Raw genomic sequence first — 18,092 nt, 5'->3', positions numbered from 1 at the left:
TGAATGTCTGGTGCATGAAGCTACCGAGCTTGACAAGCTTGGTCTGTGATCTGCAATCCTGATGCAGTGTTCCAAAGTTTTCTTCTCAAGACTATTTACTTAAACCCAGATCCTGACTTATCTTACTTCCTGTAAGGTAATGTAAGAGTAGGAATGTTAACCCTGGTGTCTTGGAAAAATTCCACTTTGGGGTGTGTTCACTCTGGTGTCCCTAAAATGACCCCATCAACCCCATTGGTGAAGTAGGTTCTTCCCTTGCTACCTGGTGTGCTGTGTAGCGGGGCTGCTGGCGCAGGGTGGCTGACGTGTAGGGGTGTTGTGCTTTAGTTAAGGGTGAATTGATTCCCCTCTCGCCCTTCCCTTGGAGGGGAGAAGTGCAATTATAACTGCAAGCAAGAATTTGGACTTTGCAGACCTCACAGTGGATTCTATTTCATTCCTGTCATTATTTTAACACATTTTATCAGCTCGAGACAATGCTCAAGGTCAGTTGGCCTCTTTGTGGTACCACAACTCCAAAGTAGCTGGTGCTTGGCAGTGCCATTGGGCTGCGGTTCTCCAAGCGGGGGGCACGGACGTTTCAGAGCTGTCCTTGTCCCCCCTGAATGTTGAGTAAGGAAGCCACTGCCTGCAGCCATCTGGCATGTGGCAAGTATCTTGTTTCTTGTACAAGGCATAAGAAAAATTCTGCAACAAAAGAAAACAGACGTTAGCTCATTGCTTCCATATCGTCATGTTTGTTTTAACAAGTAATTGTGGTATTGTCTGAACCTACCCAGGCTTTTTTAGTTTCATAGTACACACTTTCTTCACAACTTCACGTACAGATATACTTTGTATCTACAGAGCCAAAGACCCAGAAGGGTTTGTTCTCCAGTACGAACTGTGAAATACGGACTATGGACTGCGAAACCATTTAACAATCCTTTTTTTGTGGGTGAATTTTTTAAAATTTTGATAGTCGTTTTATTTTTTTACATCTTATTTTGTTGAGCTTTTTTTTTCTTAGTTGTGTGAATACGTTTGTGTTTGGAGTGCAAAAAAAAAAGAGAGAAACTTGCAGTAACTAGGCAACAAGCAAACCCAAACAGGACTTGTGGAAATATGGTTATGAAAAAAGGATTTGTATTGCTTAGAAATGAAGCTTGCCTTAGAGGGATTGAGGCAGAATTGGTTTTATGTTATGATATTTAAACATAAACACAATATGTCACAGAATAATTTTGCTAATGGGATTACAGCGTTTATGTTTTCTTCAAATCTATAGTAATTACTGTAAAGGCATCATTTGGCTTGCAGAAAAATAGAGTTTATAGAGTGATTCACTAGGAATTGCAACTTGCAATTTAGATATTAATGCATTGATACAGAAGTTCTGCAGGAGTGTCCAAAAAGAGAAATTATGTAAATGAAATGAAATGATCAAATTACCACCAAATGAGAATAATCAATATTAACATGTTGGCTGTGATTTTGGAAAGCAATTATTTAAGTTCCAAAATCCATAATATTACATTCAGCAGAACACAGAAGTATAAATGTACAGTCTTGAGTTACTTAAAAGTTGCATTTGTGGGTGTACAGAAAGCTGTGATTTTTCTTCCCTTTTTTTTTTAGTGAAGCCAAAGTCAGTAAAGTTTTATTTATTTGTCTTATGCATCAAGTTACCAGGCTTAATAGTTTAGGTTGGGGATCTGCAATCTCAGTCCACCATACCAAAGATTTATTTTCATCAAAGACTTTATGAGACCAGTTATTTACTTAATTACAGTGGGCTAACATGCATTCTTACTATGTAAAGAGAGGCTGTGAAACATACATCACCATTGCTCTCTAAGGCTTCAGTTTCAGGGTATAGGTTAAGGAGGCTTGGATTTTGCTTAACACACCTGCCCTGGGCAAGCTTTTCCACACTTATTTTCCACAAAATAGTACTCTATTTCTATCTCTGTTGACACTGTCCATAATATACTTCACAGTCTCATACCCAGGCATTTCTCCTATGCAATTAGTCTTGTAGAGAGAAATGCCAGACCAATTTGAGAAATGTTCTGACCAAGAGCCAGGGCTGTCCAGTGCTTTCTCATTTTCATTCCAGTTGATCTTGCAATTATGTAATCAAGCCCCTTAATCCAAGTGATAGCCTTCTCATTAGCAATCTTTAAAAATGGTTTCGGCTCCCAGCAAAATCTGCAGTGTGGGTTTTTTCCCACTAAATTGAAATCTGAATCTACTGTACTGGAAAACAGTGGAATATGTCGCATTAGCAAATGACTAGTTGAGTGAAGGCTGGAATGCAGCTCGTCTTAGCTTGACTGAGTCCTATAGGATAAAGGGGACCCCAGGAAATCGAGTTGGTGAACTATAGTGCTTCAGGTTTCCATGCATTGCACACGTTGTGCCACTAGGGGGAGGAAGAAAGCACCGTTTTACTGGTTAGCCCGCCGTTTAAAGATAAACTCAACTTCAACGAGAAGGTTTAATTTTTAGAGTAGACGTGTTGACTGTTTTATGTTTGAATTGGGCAGTTGTTTTTCGACCATTTTATCCTGCAGTTTCTGTCCTTTCCGTGAGTCTGGAATGGAAAGGTGAAGGAGGAGTAAACATCAACCATCCCATAAATACCCTGTTCCACATAGTTTGGGGTGGGGGGCAAACTAAATCAATAAATACATCTAGTCTTTCTTCAGTTATGTGTTGTTTTTTTTTTAATTTTCCATTGATTGATTTTAAAAATAATATCAAATCACACAAATGGTGACACACAGATGCCAATTGTAGAATAAATATAAATTAGCTCTTTGGTCTGTCAAATCTTTGCAACACCTGTCTTGGAGCTTTTCATTCTGCCTTGTGTTCAAAGTTTGCAGCACCAGTGTGACGTTACTAACTTTGAGCAGGCACTCAGATGTACACATGTACTGTATTAGATTGAACACCCCTTCAGCATAGGCTTCTAGTTAAGACTTCAGAAAGAGATGTCCATGGCTGTCTACTTGGACTTTATGCTGTGAATGAGAAGCCTTAAGAAAACTCAATCTCCTGTAGCATCATGATTGGACAAAGAGCTAATTAATATCTTACCAATAATTTTCTGTAATGGGCCCTTCACTCACACCCATTGAATGTTCATTATTACAATTGGAGTAATCAGATTTGGTGAAAATAAAGCATATATAATATTTAAAAGTGTTATGGATGGAATTTCCACACTCTAATTTCCCTAAAATACTTTGTATATCGAATGCTGATCTACTATTGATCTGATATTCTTCTGTGTTAATTGTTACTCTGACTATTATTGAGCATCTGCAAATTTAAAACATTACATTTATAACACAAAATGTTATTAATGAAAACTGAAATATTACAAAACATTATTCTTGCTACAAAACATGATTCTTGCTGTTTGGGATTAAATGTGGATACTTATGTGCTCTCAGAAAGCTTAGACTGTAGTCCACAAGAGTCTAGAAGGAATGCTGAAGTCCTAAAAAAAAATTTAATTTAGTCTCTTCATCTGGGCAAAAGCAGCTGTGAAAATACTCAGGAGAGATGATTTTGCATACATTATACTGTATGTCTTCAGTGGTGGATTTGAAATTGAATATTTGTGGCTTGCTAAAGCTCTGAAACGTTCTAAATATGAATCCGATCACAGCACAACACCAACCTTTGATTTTGCAAAAAGCATACAGATTAACTTTAAAGTAGATTCAATGCCGGAATTATAGTTACTTTTGCCTTCGAAGAAAGGTTGCAATTAAACTGCAGCCATGGTGTAATCTATATACAAGGCTGGCGTACGTGTGTCTATGAAACAAGCTTTTATTCAATTTCATCTGTTTGTTTTTCCATCCTAGTTCTAGTTCTCATCATTCCTAGTGGAAACTGTGACCTATTTTATTTCTGAAACAGTAGTTGCAAACTAAAAATCCTTTTTCCAACCCTATTAACATTCATAACTCTTTCCAGTTCTGAATCCGTTCTCCTTAACCTTTATTGACGTAGAACTCCTGTATTTTTTTCTGTCTTAAAGGAAGAGCCAAGAGATGCAAACGACCATAGTGTTAGTGTTCTATTTTAAAAAGAAACTCTCATTGTATGAAAATGGTGGTTCTCAACTGCACCTCAATAATAGTGGGACTTTAGCCTAATTTGACAATTTAGGGATTTCCAAAAAAAGAAGGAAAGAAAGTTACATTGAGATTCAAAGCTGGATTAATCAAAAATAAAGAAATACTGACAGATACCAGATGCCTTTGTCCATCCCAACTTTTCTTTATTGTTCCAGCTTTACATCTATGCTTTCATTACGTTTCACACATTTTACAAATGTTTTGTAATGAGCCTCAGGTGACGTACTTGGTGTTTTAGATTTTAAGAGATATTTCTTATCTTATTAACTTACTAAAACCAAATTCAGCCAGCATTTGTGAAGGATGAGACATACTTTGATACAATCAACCCAGTGCATTTCTTCAGAAGTGACAGTGAAACATGAAATATAGGAAAAAAAGATTACATCTCCAAGCCTTTAACTGAGCTAATGGATGAATAGCAGTAGTGTAATTCAAAGACTGCTATTTCTGCTGTTAAATTGAGACCAGAAAGTATGCTAATGAACTAAACTGATCTCTGAGAAGTTTCCATTTAGAGGTTCACTTGAAAACTTTACACTTCCATAAAAATATTACATTCTGCACCTAGGTATGGAAGACAAAGGAATATTAATGATTCGGTAGTGTTTTATTACCATAATATGTAATATTTGTTAAATGTATCTTTTCAATATGTTTAATTATTGTGTTGTGGATATACATTCCTCTGGGGGAAGGCAAGCAATACAATTTAAAATATAATATACTATTACATGTTGCTTGGAAAATGGCATTAATGCTTTAATTTTTTCAGTGGTTCAGTTTCTGTATAAAGAAGGGCAATATTTATTTAATGTCAAATACATTTCAGAATTTAAAATAAAAACACAAAACTTCAAACATTTTAAATTTTGCCCATTTCTACCCCCGAGAAATATCCACTCCTACACTCAAGCCAGCTGTAATGTGACCTTTTTTATTGTCGGTCAAAATCTGGATATTTTACAGTCTATCAGAAAGAATGGATAAGAAAAAAGGAAAAGAAGTAAATACGCAATACAATAGCTTTAAGTCAATATTGTGGTAATGTCAAAGGAAACAATACATTTAATACATCAATACATTTTCTGTGCCTTAAGCCAATTCCTTGCAGAACGTCAGATATACAGTGAAATTGTGCTTGCAAGTCTGCACAACTGTTGCGAACACCAAATTTAATTAGTATTATGATAACAGAACAGAAACAAATCCCTCCAGGCCCACTGCTATTATTCCTGAAGGTTTTAAAATCATGAATGAGTGGGGGAGGCAGGGGTTTCTAAAGTGCCCTTCGAATGTATTGGGACAGCAAAATCAAAACTATTATTTTTGCTTTACAGTCGAGCAATTTGTGCTTATAATCATGAGATTAATATGAAAGAAAAGTGCAATATAGTATACATTTATTTTTGCACAATCCCTTGCGTGCATTTGATCATTTTAGAACAAAAACATACTTTGTGTTCGAACCAGTGATTTCAAATTACCATTGGTATTGGGACACACCCTCTTTAAATAAAGATCAGAGTGTAAAAGTTAGTATTTGGTTGTATACCTCTTTGATTTAATAACTGCATGAAGCCCGTGACCCATTGAATTTACCAAACTCTTTGTGCAATCATTCTAGATGCTTTGCTGTGGGCACTTTGAGTTCTTGCTTATTCTAAGGGTGTTTTAACGAACGATTTTCCTTAAGCAGGTAAAGCGCATGCTGAATTGGATTACTATCTGGTGATTTACTTGGCCAGTCTTAGATTTTGCATTTTTTTTCTCCTGGTGACCTCCTTGGTGGCACTGGCAATGTATTTTATGTCACTGACAAATGGCACGCTGAAGCCTCGCCCAATATGTAGGGAAGCGTTTTCTTTTACGTAAGCAGATAAAATATTTCCGTAAACTTCAGAATTCATTCTGCCTCAGCCATCATTAGTGACATCATCAAAAAAGACCTGTGATCAGCTCCAGAGGTGGCCACACATACCCAGGCCAGGCTATGTGTCACAGATGGTGGTCTTCTTATAGCGCAACTGCAGTTCCTTTTGTTCCGACAATTTTTTACTTTTCCATCACATGGTCTCACCTATCCTTAAAACATTGTTCCAACAAGTCTTCTGTCTCATCTTTGTACTTCTAAGCAAGTTGTAAATCATGGAGGTTATGTCCCGACTGACCTGGGTATTCTTAACATTACCCTCAGACACTCTTAGGGAGCTCACTGCCTTTGTCACTACCAGCCTCTCAAGGTTTGCTTTAAACAAAGTACTGCCATCGTCACCTGGGCTGATAATAGTGGCTCATCATTATTTGTTGGTCAGGCTGGCGCCCGTCTGAGGTCGACACTAGAGTGACCTGGAAGGATAACAGTTTATTTTCGGTGAACGAGAATTATGATAGCAAGATTGCGTTCCTTCTGAAGAGAAATGCAGTTGCTTCCTCCTGGGAATAAGAGTTCACAAGCGGTGGCAAAACAGGCAGGCGAACCATAGCCAGAGGCTACAGGGACAGAGGGTCAGGAAGGGACTTCTGAGAGTCTTGCCGCAAAGTTCTACATCCCTAGAGAAGGTCGCGCCACCTTCTTAATGTTCAAAATGTCTAAAGTGACGAATGTAGGAGGTGGCTCCTGCCTTGCAGCTAGTCAGAGGTCCTCCACTGACGCCCCATTATAGATGGCCCAGCGTGAGGAGGCGGCCCCAGCAGAATGAGCCCTCAGGACCGCCTGCGTGGACCTCCACAATGCAATGGCTTGCTGGTTCTTGGAGAATGCGGTACCCCAGTTCTCATCCTCAGAGTGCAAAAAAAAGTGCACAGATCTTATAAAAGGCACATACAAATGTAGAGTGCCATTACTGGACACAGAAGATGGACTAACAGCGAGCACAGCTCAGAGGGTGAAAGCGTCTTCTGGAAGGTAGACAGTATCTTAGGCACGGAGGACGGGCTGAGCAGAAGTGTGGCTGAGCTGTGGTCAGGGGTAGGGCTACGATTTTAACACAGGCATTTTTAGCAAATGTCACGGACAGGTCACAGGAAAATAACACCCTAATCATGGAGATGTACTCACATAACACAGTTTTTGCTACATCAATATGGATGCTTTACATATCAGTTTTAACAACAGATCTAATTTTGACTACTAATTAATTGTAGAGTGTAAAATGACCATTTACTCATAGTTAGTACTTTCTGGAGATGATCTGACATGATCTGGCAGCTATGGCGCTGTTTTTTTCAGACAGCTTTTCGTACTAATGTTGTCTAAGTTATGTAGTGGAATGTCAGCGGTGCAGAAAGCCTCTGTACGTCAGTAAATATCTGTCCCACAATACAACAAGTCAGCTTTCTCACTCCTTTTCGTCCTCTGGTTTGTTATCTGCGGTCAAGTACAGGCCTTGCGACTTATGTTCACGCAAAGCGCTCTGCACATGCTTGCCACAGCGTTGGTTTTCTCTTGTAATCTGTGCATTGCAAGCAGCCCAAAACGGCCTCCTTTGGGTAACTCTTACTTCTCTCCTCGGCAGTTGCAGTAGCAGTCGCAGTCGCAGTTGCACGTCACTGTACTTGGCATTGCCATCTTTTCCCCCTACGAGCTGATGCACCCTGGGCCAATGGAATGGCCAGAGAGAGGGAGCACCAGCCCCCAGATGAAACATGCTGGGAAGCTGGGACAATGCCGGGACTCCAGGGAGGTCTTACAGTAAAACGTGGCGGGTGATGGTGAGTGTGGTGGGTGATGTCACATGGCCTTGTGCAGGAATAGGGTTGGGCGGCAAGTACAACATCGCAGGTCCCCTTTCTAAGATGGAGGCATGTAACATAATTTTTAACATAAGATACACTGATTTAAATTCTAATCTTTTAACTATATATGCTTGACATTTTCCTTGACTTTTTATTGCTTCTCCATATTGTCTAGATGTGAATGATGTGTCATCATATACAACCTTTTCAAGCTCAGCATTTTCCCTTAGATATTGCTCCTTTGTTTTGCCCCTTCCACTTAATGTCTGTATTAACCATTATCTGCCACGATTGAATTTTATCTCTATTTTTTAATTTGATGTGCCCTTTCAGTAGTGTTTGCCAATCCTCGTATTCGTCTGTGTCGGCAAACTTGACTAGTTTACTAACTACACTTGACTCTAGATCATTGATATAAATCAGAATGATAGTGGTCCTAGTACAGATCCCTGTGGGATTCCACTATATCACCCCAAGGATTGCCAAGACCATCACTCTTGGGTGTGAGTATGATCAGCACACAGCATGTGCCAGCAAGACCTGAGACACCAGCAGCTTAATTGAAAATTGAACTGGCAATGAATCTGGCAGTCCTGAAGACTTATGCTTTGGGGGAGTTAGAGGATGGAGGATCTCAGGGGTATCATCTTGCTGAGGGCTGAGTCACTGTCAAGACCTCAAGGGGGTGAAAACCAATTGGCGCACTTTGACTGCACGCCTAACAAGAGCTGTTGAGACTACAGGGAGAAAGAGTTTGTGTCCAGGATCAAACCTTGCCAAAACCTCATGGGCACAATCCCTGATTAAGGCTCAAGACCGTACTGACTTTGAGCTGGAGATGTCCACTTCGAGGCTGGAGTCCAACAGCAAGACTTAAGGCTGTCAAGACCCTGAGGAGTAGACAATTGTGCAGGGGTCCAGGGCTCGGCCGTGACCTCATAGGACATACGGTGCGTCTACTTCAATGAGAAAATGCCCTTTTTGAGGCTTGGGGCCTTGAGTTTCAGTCCCCCATCAAGACTTGAGACAAAATCATGACCTCGAGGAAGGTCCTCGCCCATATTAAGACCAAAGAATTGTAGAGCACATAGGAGCTGCAGGTGGACTGAGGCTCGAAACCTTCAAACAGTCAGACCATTAAAACCTCTGATGAAGTCCCACATGGGCTTGAGACTGTCGAGACCATTGTGAAATTAATAATAATAATAATAATAATTGCTTAAACTTATATAGCGCTTTTCTGGACACTCCACTCAAAGCGCTTTACAGGTAATGGGGACTCCCCTCCACCACCACCAATGTGTAGCATCCACCTGGATGATGCGACGGCAGCCATAGTGCGCCAGAACGCTCACCACACATCAGCTATCAGTGGGGAGGAGAGCAGAGTAATGTAGCCAATTCATAGAGGGGGAGTATTAGGAGGCCATGATTGGTAAGGGCCAATGGGAAATTTGGCCAGGACACCGGGGTTACACCCCTACTCTTTTCGAGAAGCGCCCTGGGATTTTTAATGACCACAGAGAGTCAGGACCTCGGTTTTACGTCTCATCCGAAGGACGGCGCCTGTTTACAGTATAGTGTCCCTTAGTTTTTCCCAGGAGGTCTCCCATCCAGGTACTGACCAGGGTCACACCTGCTTAGCTTCAGTGGGTTGCCAGTTGTGAGTTGCAGGGTGATATGGCTGCTGGTTGGACACCGGTATTGGGCTTTAAGACCCGGGGTTGATGAACCCTTGAAAAGCCTTAAGATTTTGTTGAGACCCTTGGAAGCACAGCCATAACTGCTGTGGGTCTCCAGTGGAAATCCAGAGGAAACCAAGATTCAAGATTGGGGCACTCTGACTGCACGCCTAACCGCTCTGCTTTTGCCACTTGAAACCCATTGCTGCAGAGGACAAAATGGAGGGATGAGAGCGAGAGAAGGAAGAGAAAAAGAAAAAGGCTTTCTGGAAACCTAGCAAACTTTTCCTGCAGAGGGTCTCACTAGAGGTTAGAAATTCTCTAGAAACAGCCTCGTTGAAGTAAGAAGTGAGAGATGTGCTGTTAGGGAAGCAAAAAAAGCATGCCTTTATTACTAAAAACCTATATAAGTGATGCATCCATCTTTGAACCAATACATGTGTGATGTCCATTACAACAGAGAAAGAGAAATCCATATTTGAGAATCACAGAGCATCAGCCATCCACACTGACTGCACATTGAAGACATTGGAGATTGTAATTGGCTTAACCAATCAGTGGACTGACTCCCTCATAGAGGTACTGTGCCCACTGCTTAACTCACCCACACAATGTGTTAAGTGCAGTGCTGCCATGTTTAATGCAGAGTTTCATTTTAAAGTATTAACCTTAATCATACAGTATTTAGTTAATTGTGTGATGCGTTCCAGCCAAAAAGGTTTTGTGTTCCAAACCTTTTAATGCTTTGTACTGTAGACACTCCAGTCCAGCTTTAAGAGTTCAAAATAGGAAACTACGAAAACGTTTTGGAATTCCGAGGAAAACACTTTTTTCTCCGTGTAGGACTGTAACATTTACAGTATGAACCAAAACTTTGTCATATTCATAACATATTCAACTAACGAAGTTCGCAACCAAAAGTTTGGAAGCACTAAAACATTCAGAAAAATCCACATGTAGCGCTTCTTAGCAGTTTACACTTTTTTATTTGTATTATCTTTTTATTTTTAACGACGTATATTTAACTTTTTTCTGATGCGTCTTTTGCGCACCAGAAAAATATCCCTCCGTGGTTGAAAAAGTTCGCTCACACAGTTTGTAGCCACACACGAAAACAAAAACCTAAACTCCGTCTCCAATAAATATGACGCCTTCGAAATGTGCATTTACTCGTTCACCAAAGACGGGGCAACCGTTTGCAGCTCTATTGTTCTCGCTAGATAGGTTTCAGGGAGAAACCCAGACCCGACCCCTTCGCCCCCCGCTTTCCAAACGCGCGGTGACCCGGATGCAGTCGGGCTGCGGATCGAGGCCCTGCGCTCCCGGAGCTGCTGGCCAGTCGAGCGAGATTTCCAAGGCTGGGCGACGGGAGAGCAGCTGGCTCGGCTTGTTTGCTCTCTGTTTACCAGCGTTTTCGCCGGATTTCGTTCCCTACGACGCGCGGACTCGGCAGGCACAAAGGACGACAGCGAGAAGTTGGTGAAAAAAATTGTCGAAGGGGGTGTTGTTGTTTTTTTTTTTGCGGGGAAAAGGGAGAAAGCAACCGCTTGTGAAGTTTGGAGCTTGTTTTTTTTTTTGGCGCTCTGGCACGTAGAGGGAGAGGAGACGGAGTTGGGCTTGGGGTTGGTTTCTTTTTCCTCCTCTCCTTCGAGTCGGGAAAAGGGATTTACGCAGCACAGCTACACGGGCGCACGGGAGTCCGGGACGCACGTCTCCAGTGGGACTTCTCCGCGACTTTCCCCGAGCCTCCGTTTCCCGTAAGTTCACCAAAGTTTTGATTCATTTCTGGAAAACGGCGCTGGCTGGTTCTGAAGGGTCCCCCCCCCTTCCCCGCTGCTCTATCCCGGGCGCTGCGGTCACTGCGGAGGCTGCTGGCCGAGGGGTGCCCGCCGGTCCGTGACAGATCCGCCGTGCGGGGCTGGCGGGCGCCTCGCAGACCCCGCTCTCCCCTCGACCGGGAGTTTCTCCGCACGCTTTCGGGTGCGTGTTGTTATGCTTGTGTGGGCTTTAAGAAACTGGGGTGGTGGTGGTGGTTTCGCTTTGCTATGCGGTGAGGAGGGGGGGGGGAGGAGAGGCGAAGAGTTGAGACGCCTTAAAACTTTAAAACAAACCTTGTATATAAGGTTGGGGCCGACGTGTCCGCTGAGTTTTTTATTCTGCTCGGGAAGTGCCCGCTTGCGAGTTATTTTCAACCGTGGCAGTGGGGGCAGCCCGAGTGCCTGTGTTGTGGCACGTATCTGGGTTCATTCAAAACTTTGCTGGATTGAAGCTGGGGGGAGGCATTGCGTTTGTGTGTGTGTGTGTGGAGGGAGGTATTTAAATAATAAAGCGAAGCTGTACGTCTTCTTTCTGTGCAGCGGCGAAGATAGAGGTGGTAAAACATGCATGTAAAACCCTCTGTATATACCGTAGTATTTGAGAAAATGTTGATTTCTTGTACAGCTGGACCCCCTGGGACCTGGATTCGTAACTGGGCTTTGAAATAACACCCTGCAATTAACGTGTGGTTAATGGTGGGGCTAGTTACACTTAATTGGAATTATTGCGTCTAATTATCCGAAGGGGGGGTGTCCCTCGATATAATTGGAAACAGTGAAACGGTTCGTTTTGGAGTTTCTTTTTTTAAAATAACCAACAGGTAAAAGGAATTTTTTATGGACCAAAAAAAAAAAGAATTTAAGAGCGCCCACGGTTGAATTGGCTTCAAAACTAAATGCTCGGCGTGGTGAAGAGCTTCTCAAGACGTGTCCGCGGTTGTAAAGTTGCGGGACGCTGCGACGGAGGGCTGGAGACGTTGCTGTTTGTTCGTGTGGAGGGAAGGCGGGGGGGGTGTTTGCCTGGACGGGGGTTTTGCTCGGCGAGGCTGCGGCTGAGGAGTAATGAGGTAACTCGAGGGAGAAAGGGCTGGCGCAGCGCCAGGGGGGTTTAACTAGTAGCCAGTGCGCGGACCCACGCCCCCCCCCCACTGGCGAGGTCCTCGAGTGAAAAGGAGCTGCGTTTTGAGAATAACGGAATCAAATTCTCTGCATTTCTTGCTAGTCTTAAAATTATTGGTGCTGACATTTACGCCTTTATAGTTTTTTTGGGGGGAGTCCAGGGAGAGAGAGAGAACAGACTTTTTCAAATTCAAGTCAGGTATTTTGTTCAGACTTGGTAGTAGCCTATCTGCTATACTCCCAACTATTGTTTAAAGATAATCCTTATGCAAGAAATACTTTATGGTTTCCTAAGTGTTTTGCCTGGGTGTTGTCTAGGAATTATTGTTAATCTAGACTCGGTATTCTCAGTTTAGCCTTCTATCAAATAAAAAGTGTGGTTTTGTTCATTGCGCATAGGACAATTGTGCCCATTTGATTTATTTTTACCTTAGTTTTATCGGAGTTAGTAGTGATGTACAACATTGGTAATATTTCTGTAGCGCCGACAAGTCGTATTTTCGTATTTACCCGGTGACTGTCGTGCTTATTTTCGATATTTTGGTGTCGTGCGAAACATTATATCACCTTATCTTGGGTTTGAAACCGCGAACCGTCTGGGTAGCTGCTAAAGATTCCGAGAAAATTGGCTGAAAAGTTAAATTTACTTCGAAAAGCAGACAGACAGGAAAACGAGTAATTTCATCCCACAGCTCGTAATTGTTAGCTACCCATGAACGGGAGAACGCCGTGTCAGTCAGAACAGTAATAACCAGCTTACTTTCACTCCGGTCCGTAGAGGGATTTTTTTTTTCCCGAATTCGCAGATTTTTGTCTTGTGTGTTCATGGAGTAGCCAAAACCTTTTGATCGGTGTTTGTTCTGGATAAAAAAAAAAGAAAAACGAACGTTTCGAGCACTAAAAAAGGGTTACAGCCGTACTTCAATTAGGATATAAGCTTATTTGTGCTAAACAAATCAAACGGAACCCCACAGCACTGGGAAGTATTTGAGCTTTTCGGACCGCTAACTTATTATTGTGTATTACAAAATCTTGCGTATAATGTTTTTTTTATACTATTTAGTCTCATAGTCATACAATCCCAATGTTATGTCTATTTCTTTCACTTTGCAACCCACTCAAAACGTTTTTTCGGCCCTTTACTGTGATACAATACTGTGAGTACTTTAAACCCAGTGCAAAGAATTTAAGAGAACGAAATACAAAGCAAATATAAACCCCTTTAGCTCTTGTGGTACTTTGAATGTATCTTTCAATGGGAGCGTTAAATGAAACGATTTAACAACGTCTCTGCTCTTCACCGTTTCAGGAGCTTCGAATTAAAAAATGCACGAGAGAAGGCTCATAGAAAACTTGTAGATACAGGAGAAATTGTGGCTTCTTTTCCACGTACACTTACATGTAGTTACTTAAGTGTAAAAAAGGTTTGTGCCTTTCATTTGGACTCCCTTTAAATTGCCTTAAGAGAGCCATTTTGTTCAAAATAAATGTAGAGTCTGATTTTTTTGTGCTTCTTCTGTAAAAGCACAAATACACAGGCAAAACAAGTTGCATGAACTCACACGAAGGAAATCAAAACAACAGTAGGAAATAAATGAGTAAAAAAAGCTTTTCCAGAGGAATATTCCTATGACTGTTTTTTTTGGTTTGCTTCATTCATATAATTGACTCTTGGGTGCTGTGGAATATAGCCTGAGTTTTTTCCCCCTCTTTGTCATACTGTACCTCATACTGTACTCGGCAGATACATCTGTGAGGTTTAGTGTCTCAGTGCTCCACCTTGGCAAAAATATATCAAGTGGGGGGTGTTTGTCGATCTCCTGGTCACATTCCTGTGACTCCTGTTGGATAAGAAACAGTTCTGTGAGAACTGCCCGCGTGTGGTGCTGTTCATCCCAGAGCACTTTACATAACGGAGGAGACGCGCGTCCCCAACCACCCAACAAAGTGGGGCTGCCCCCAGTACTCAGCCGGTCAGGTGCAGGAGACTGGGATCGCTTCACCGATTGAATTAGGTGTTAGGGGGTTAGGTGTTTTAGGGTGTGCCAGCCCAGAGTGGAGATTAGTCAGGACTCCAGGGTTAACGCCCCTAGGTTTTCTAACTGTGCCATGGCCATTGAGGTCCTGGGTTGAAGAGGTGTTAGTGGGGCCAGCAGGGGGCGCTCACCCTGTGGTCCACGTGGGTCCTAATGCCCCAGTATAGTGATGGGGACACTATACTGTAAAAAACAGGTGCCGTCCTTCGGATGAGACGTAAAACCGAGGTCCTGACTCTCTGTGGTCATTAAAAATCCCAGGGCGTTTCTCGAAAAGAGTAGGGGTGTAACCCCGGCGTCCTGGCCAAATTTCCCATTGGCCCTTACCAATCATGGCCTCCTAATAATCCCCCCTCTATGAATTGGCTTCATTACTCTGCTCTCCTCCCCACTGATAGCTGATGTGTGGTGAGCGTTCTGGTGCACTATGGCTGCCGTCGCATCATCCAGGTGGGGCTGCACATTGGTGGTGGTGGAGGGGAGTCCCCATTACCTGTAAAGCGCTTTGAGTGGAGTGTCCAGAAAAGCGCTATATAAGTGTAAGTTGTTATTATTATTATTATTATTATTATTATCTCCTTTGAAGGATGACTTTCAGCACAGTGCCCCCCCCTGTCATCACGAGGGGATGATAGCCAGAGGCCTCTGGACCAGAGAGGGTGACTGCCGCCTCCTGGTCGGCCAACCGCAACCTGGTTTTTCCCCAAGAGGTCACCCATTCTGCCACTGATCAGGCCCAGCCTCGGTTAGCCTCTGCGATCTGCCAGTTTGCTGAGTGTTTATGAGCCTGTTGCAGTGTGGATGTGTTTTTGATAGGTTAGTTAGGCAGACAGGGGACAAGTGAAAAGAGCCTTTCACCCATGTAATCAACTGAGCCTAGATCAGTGGTTCCCAGCCCCGGTCCAGGAGGATCACTATCTGCTGGTTTTCATTCTAACTGAGCTACAGTACATGTCCACTGCGAATTGAGGACTTCATTGATCTGCTTGCTTGTTTAGACTTGTATTTAACTTGTTTCTTTGGTCTGTTCTGAGAGTCACAAATACTCGACTTCAGCTGTCCTGTTTCTAACAACCTCATCACACAGAGCTTCACACAGCCTCTCGTCAGATTGTTTTCCCATATTTCTGACTGGAAAGCTCTTGCCGCTTCATGAACTGATGATGAGCAGACACGGGTGGGAATGACTCTGTATTAGACACTCCCACAGTGAGTTTTTGCCTTTTGCAGAGGCCCACATAAACTGGTTACATTTTAGGTAGCACACCCTCGAATGTTGACAGTCCTGAAACTCAGAAATTGGTACAGGCTGGTTACCATTACGAATCCCGTTGGTTGTTTTAAGAGCCGAAAGCACATATAGAAAGATAGCTCAGACAGAGAAGTGAAATTAGGCTGTGATCAAAGAACATGGCTGCAGTAAAAACCAGGAATGACTGTACCCCAAGGCCAGAGGTTCTGGGTCTTTGTGAGCCCCTAGTCTAGATTATAATTGGTGAAGTAATGAAGAGCTGTTTTTCGATTTCCTGCAGCCAAGCCATAGCGGAATAGCTGTACATGCATATGGATTTACATATTGAAGTGCTGTCATTTACATGATGCATTATCTAATAATGCAGTGTGCATGTAGAGTCAACATTATCTGAAGCTTGATGGTCTCTGACGTGTAGGGGCATTTTTCTGTAAATCGGCTTTAACCTTTTATCAGCCCTATTACAAGTGGATGTATTTGCATTTTAGTTAGCCTGATTGCAAGATGTCCAGATTTGCCACTGGCAAATCACACTTGAATTTATACCTCACACATTAACTGAGGCACTTGATACTGATCACTTGTTCTTTATAAGTGCTTTAAAAATATATTCCTTGCCATTAAATGAATATAGAGAGTGCATTTCCATTTGTGATTGCCTTTCAGCAGTTGTGTGTTTTCAAGGGATGATTGCATTTCAAGGATATGTGCGTATCGTGTAATAAAGAGGCATTTTTATTATTTGTATTTTTTACGGTAAATGCTGTTTTTCTAAATATTTATTGTAAATGATTCATCATTTCAACATTTTTTACCATCTGTAAACCATTCTTTGTGTTTTTATAATGCCAGCTTAGAATTCAGTGTTGAAGCCTTTTGGAGATAGCGATCTTGGTTTGTGTGCAAGTACAGTGATCATACAACAAGCATCCTGATGTGTTAAAATGAATAATTAAGTAAATTTTTGCGGATGTAGGCTCATGTCCATAAAGGTACCAATAGTGCTAGATGTAAAAAAGGCTTGTCTAAAATCCCAGCTGAAGAATGACATTTTACAGATGTGAAAAGGCCAGTGTTGTTCTGCTTTGCTAGAAAAGGAGACCCCCACTACATCGTGAACATGAGGTCATGCTTGTAAGTAGCATCAATCACATACAAGGGTATTATGCCATTATTTTGATAAGTCTTGCTATAGCATTTTTTTATCTCGCAGCTGGGTGATAAAAAATAAGACAAATGTGAAAATGACATTTGTACTAAAGTATGGTATACCATCATAAATTTCATAAGATTAGTTACCCATCACAACTTTTCTTGCATTCTGTTTGTAAACACTATTGTTACTAATTCTAAACTCAAGTGGTGGAGTGGGTTTGGAATTCTGTTTATATCCTGCCTGTACCTTAAATTAATTTATTGATTTGACTGGCTCATTTAAATATTTTATAACTGTGTCTCAAGAAGTCAAACAATATTTGAACTTGTATCATACACCTGCTATAGTACTTCTATGTGATGGGAAAAGGAATTGAACTTTTGTAAGTCTTAACTCATCCCACAAAATCAGGGTATACTATGACCTGAAGCACAGTATCTCTTTCCTCATATAATATTGTAGCAGGCAACCTAACAAGCACTCATCACTAGTTATCAGTCTGTTCATTTGTTTAAATAATGAGTTAGGAGTGACTGTGAATCTTGTGATTGCCACAGTATCTTTTTACTACCTTTGATACGTGATTTGTCTTAACCCTCGCCACCAGCGAAGTGTTTAAAAATTCAAGTCTTTACCGTACATTTCCACAGTACACTTTTACAAAGATTTTTTTTGAATGTGGTAAATTGTAATGTACTATTTCAGTTCTTTACACAGTATGGATATTACAGTAAAGGTCTTGTACATTTTGTGTTTTGATCAAAAACATATAAGCTGTAATTGAACAAGAGTTTGCAATACGTAATATTTCTTTACATAAAATCTGTCTTTTTCATATGTGAAATGCAGTCTTGGAGTCAAGTCAGTTTGCCATAATTTTCAAATATTCAGCAAGGTCCAAATATCTAATATATATTCACAACTTGCAACAGTCCAGTTCTGAGCAGTTAAACCTGTACTGTACTTAAAAAAAAAAAAAGGAGCAGTCAGGCTTAGCTTCAAAGTGAGCGTCCCAAACCATTGTCGGGTAGAGAGCAATAAAGGCTAGACACAAGAGGAGGCAGTTCATCGATCCAAGGTGATAGTTCATTGATACAAGAGTTGTCAGCCGGCTCCGAAATGGATATCTCTTTAGAATGCTGATCCCTGTAGA

The 18,092-nt window shown here is 41.7% G+C and overlaps 1 protein-coding gene across 1 annotated transcript in view; it reads left to right on the top strand.

Annotated features, from left to right (window-relative positions):
- The first annotated feature begins 10,631 nt into the window (after nt 1-10,631).
- frs2a (fibroblast growth factor receptor substrate 2a) overlaps nt 10,632-18,092 on the top strand; it is a 50,164-nt gene continuing 42,703 nt past the window's right edge. Inside the window, exon 1 of the mRNA XM_015352910.2 lies at nt 10,632-11,316. The gene's annotated coding sequence lies outside the window, so the exon portion shown is untranslated. The remainder of the gene's footprint in view (nt 11,317-18,092) is intronic.

Source organism: Lepisosteus oculatus, chromosome 7 (genome assembly GCF_040954835.1).
Source record: "Lepisosteus oculatus isolate fLepOcu1 chromosome 7, fLepOcu1.hap2, whole genome shotgun sequence".
In the NCBI taxonomy this organism is placed as follows: domain Eukaryota; kingdom Metazoa; phylum Chordata; class Actinopteri; order Semionotiformes; family Lepisosteidae; genus Lepisosteus; species Lepisosteus oculatus.
The sequence above is the reverse complement of the archived record's forward strand: the minus strand, read 5'-3'. Positions and strand labels throughout refer to the sequence as shown.